A 4,727-nucleotide genomic window follows, 5' to 3' on the forward strand; every position below is an offset into this window, starting at 1 on the left:
AAACATTTCTCCAAAATGTTTCCTCTTTTATAGGACTCCAGTAAACTAGTCAAGATCCACCTTGAATGGGCAGAGTCACATTTTCATCTAATCCAAAGACCACACCCACAAATGAGTGGGTCAATCTCCATGGAAAAAAATCTTATCATAGGTTTCCAGCCTACAATACGGAATCAGGATTAAAGAACGTGGCTGTGCTGGTATACACAATCCTTTCAAAACAGTACACTGTTCTTTAGCATTCAGTTCCACTTATTCCAGATCTATAACATAGCTTCTGTTTAATTGATCAGAATTTTTCAGCTTTTGTTTTCTGGTTCTCACCCTGACCATATGGAACTTTTATTTTGAAGAGGGCTGCCCTGATATGATCAAACCTGTTAGGTTCTGGTGTCAACTTGGCCAAATGATCATGTCCTGTTCTCTGGTCAGGCAAGCACTGCCTGACCATTGCTGCAAAGATAGCTCATAGCTTGTTGATTAAATCATCACTCAGTTGATTGCATCTGTGGTTGACTACGTCTGAGATTAACTAAGACATGTCTCCCACAACGATGTAATTGAATTAGTTGAAGGCTTTTAAGGAAGAAGTGAGACTTTTTCACTGCTCCTTCAGCCAGCGAACCTCTCCTTTGGAGTTCATCCAGACCCTTCATCTGAGCCGTCAGCCTCACAGCCTGCCCTATAGATTTTGGACTCTATGTTCCCATGGTTACTTGAGACACTTTTATGAATTTTATGTTTATGAACATTTCCTGTTGATTCTGCTTCTCTAGAAAGCCCTAACTAATACACAATGATAGAAGTTTTCTTCCCAGTGCAAGTTCTCACAGGTCCCTTGAGTGATGAGAAACGAATCTTCTCATTATAAAAATTGGGTTTCTCCCAAGTTATATCTATTCTTTTGTGCACACTACAGTGAGAGCTCATGAGGACTTTCTTACCTTCCTTACATCTATGAGTCTGAGCTTATTTCTTTTAAAGATGCCATGTTCACTGTAGCCTTTTCCACAATGATGACACAAAGAGCTTCTCTCCCCAGTAAAATTCACATGACTACTAAGAAATGACCACTGAAGGCTTTCCCACAGAAAAGGCATTCATAAGGTTTCCACCCAGCATGTATTCTTCTCTGCACATTAAGATTAGAGCCTCTGCTGAAAGCTTTCCCACAATGATCCCATTCATAAGGTTACTCTCCTGTGTGAGTGCTCATGCAGATCTTAAGGGTTGACTGGTTTCTGCAGCTTTTTCCACATTGTTTATCTTCAACATATTTCTTTACAAGATGAATGATCATAAGTCTTCTCCATGATAAATAATCACTGAAGACTTTCTCACACAGAGTGAATTCAGTGTCTCTCTTGACTATGTATTTTTCTGTGTGCAGTTAGATTCAAGCTTGTGCTGAGGCTTTCCCACATAGTAAAACCATACAGTTTCTCTCCAGCGTGAAAATCCATGTGTGTCTTAAGGATTGACTAGTTTTGAAGACTTTTCCACACAGTCTACATTCAATGGGTTTCTTTAGGCTGTGAATTTCATGTTTCCTTCTTGATACAAGATCACCAAAGATTGTCCCACATTCTTTACATTCATATGTTTTCTCTATCAGGTGGTTTTTCTGTGCAAATTAAAGTTAGATGTCCATTGGCAGGCTTTTCCACACTATGTGCACTCATGAGGTTTCTCTCTAGTGTGACTCCAGACATATTCTTAAGATGTGAAGGATGCTGGAAAGATTTTCCACTATTGTGACATTCATAGGACTGCTGTCCAGTGTGAATCAAACTCATAAAGTCTTTCTCCAGTGTGAATTCTCAAGTACATGTATCTTCAGGAAGGAGACAGTTCATAATGTATTTCCACACTTACCTCTTTCAATGGGCTTCTCTTTGGTATGAGTCCTGACATGACCTGTAAGGGCTGAAGGATTATTGAAAGCTTTACCACAGGCATTGCACTTACAGTGTGTATTCCCTTGTGACATGTAAGGGAAGATTTCATAGTAAAGGTCTTTTGGCACTGATGACATTCATATAGTTTTCTTCCACCACAAATGCTCATGCAATGTGAGCTGTCTTTGAAAGTTACCCATAATCCTGGTGATAATAGGGACTCTTCTCATCGTGCCTTCCTATTTGCTGAGTATGATGAGTACCTATGCTGAAGATGTCAAACAAGTGAGCGTACTTGGGAGGCTTCTCTCTAAGATGAATTACTTCCATTTTCATACCATTGAAGGCTTCCTTCCCAAAAATATCATCCATAATAATTGAGCATTTGGTTTTAGATGAAGTCTCCCAATATGAACAAGTACCTTGGTGCATTTTTGTCTCCTTTGTCCTTGGCTCCTCTTCTTGCTTTAAGTGAGAGACGAGACCCACTTTGCCATGCTGATACTGCACTGAAGCTGGGTTGTTCCAACATTACACATTTGTATAGTTTTCTCTGAATAGAATCCAACAAGGGCCTCTCCTCAGTGAAGTTCTCATCGACATCCTGGAAAGTCACTGGTTCTTGGGTGTTGATTCCTTGTTGGTGTTTGAGGCTCCAAGCCATTGCAAGGAAACAGATCCACACTCTGAAAATAGGAAAAGCCTTTTGAAGAAAGTGGAATTTCTGGTTCCTGGAGCAGGCAGCATCCTCAGTAGACACAGAAAATGTAGGAGACAGATCAAGAGCTCCCATTGTGTGAGAGCGACAGTAAATATGTCTGAACAAGCGACAGTAAATATGTATTGGGATAACCAGCTAAGAACTCTTACTTTTGCAGTGCTTTTGAAGAATGCATCATCCCTCTGTCCACGTGTCTTGCTGCCACTGCCTCTGGGAAGTAATGGCCTTCATTGCTTTTTATTGGGTCAATAAAATGAGGAGATAAATGGTTAGGATGTCCTTACACAAATAACTTTATAGTTGATATATGTGATCAGGGAGAAGTAGGTTTTAGGCAAGTTTCCTAGATATTGTGGCTGCTCCAAGAACAGAGTATCTTTTAGACTAAAGGGAACACAGTTTTCCCAATTATATGCATTGTGGTAAGACATACCAGATGGTGAAAGTAAAAGCATGTAAAAAATATATAAAATGTAAACACCAACTTCAAGAAAGCTGGAGTGAATATATTAATATCAGATAGATACACTGTAAAATAAAATATAGACATAAAGAAGACTATTTCATAATGATAAAAAGGAAGATATAACAATTAAAATCAATAAGTAGACATAAGGCATGAACAGCACTATAAACCAACTAGACTTAACAGTCATCTATAGAAAACTCTACCCAACAACAGCAGAATATACTTTATTCTCAAGCACTAATAGAACATTCTCCAGGGCAGACCATATGCTAAACATTAAACAAACCTCAAAAAATTTCAAAGGATGTTTCCATTTGCAATGGAACGAAATTCAAAAACAAAAACAGAAGAAAATGTGGTGATCTCACAGTTATGTGGAAATTAAACAACACACTCCTAAATAACCAAAGAATAAAAAAAGATATTAGAAAACAATTTGAAATGAATGGAGTGAAAATGAAACATCCCCAAACTTATGGAATACCTATAAAACAGTGCTTAAAAGGAAATTTGCAGCTATAATTGCCTATATTAAGACAGGAGAAAGATCTTGACCCAATAACCTAGGCTTCCACGCTGAGAATTTGGAAAAAGAAGGGAGTTAAACATAAAGCAAGCAGAAAGAAAGCAATAAGAAATGTTAGAGCAGAAATAAATGAAATATGGAACAGGAAAATAGTGGAGACAATCAATGAAAATCAAAGCTGCTTTCTCGAAAATATCAACAAAATTGGCAAACCTTTGGGTAGCTTGACAATGAATAAAAGAGAAGAACCAGAAATGAATGGGGTAACATTATTACCAAATGCACAGAAATAAAAATGATTATAAAGGAATACTATCAACAATTGTATGCAATACATTATGTTACCAAGCTGAAATGGACAAATTTCTGGAAAGAAATAAAGTATTGGAACTGATGAGAAAAAACAGGTGTTCGGAACTTTTGTTGTTGTTTTTAACAACCATTATCCCATGCTTCTGAAGACCACATTTCATCTTTTGTTGATCACTACACTGAAGTATTACAGTTGTACGGCGCCCAGTCTGGCCTTGGCTTGATTGGATGAAACTTTATATGTATTTTGTATGGCATAAATTCTATATTGTAATAATGTCCTATGCAAAAAAGGAAAAGATTAACAAAATTGTTAATTTTATTGTTTTAACGTGTATGCATGTTTAGTGATGTTTACATTTTGAAATAAAATCTATGACTCTTTAAAAAAAAAAAAAAAAACAGGTGTTCGGGCTCAAACTGAGTTCATGCAAAACATGGGCTTGTGCTGCCAAAAAAGAAAGCATGCCAGGCACAGTAGACAGAGATTTATGAAGCAAGAGAGATTCTGTGGTGGCAGCCAGTCTGGAGAATTAGTGCCCCACACAGAACTGGACTGCAGTGGGCAACATGTGTACGATTTTGGAAGAAAGACATTCCATATAATTTGAGCACATCAGGTCTCCAGTGCCATCATTAAAAGGGCCTAAGAACTGATGCTTTACTAAGGTGAATGTTTCAGACTAAGATACAATCAATGCCATTTTATATCTGTGATTACAGTTTTTCCCTTGCAGGGAGATATTTTTCACTTTCTCCAACATTGTTCTTGCTAGGCAGTCTTCCTACATGCCCAGGGAC

General features: G+C 37.8%; 1 pseudogene; it reads right to left on the reverse strand.

Moving 5' to 3' along the window:
- Positions 1-336: 336 nt before the first annotated feature.
- Positions 337-2,784, reverse strand: LOC143682952 (uncharacterized; annotated as a pseudogene).
- Between the last annotated feature and the right edge of the window lie 1,943 nt (positions 2,785-4,727).

Source organism: Tamandua tetradactyla, chromosome 5 (assembly GCF_023851605.1).
Source record: "Tamandua tetradactyla isolate mTamTet1 chromosome 5, mTamTet1.pri, whole genome shotgun sequence".
Classification (NCBI taxonomy): Eukaryota; Metazoa; Chordata; class Mammalia; order Pilosa; family Myrmecophagidae; genus Tamandua; species Tamandua tetradactyla.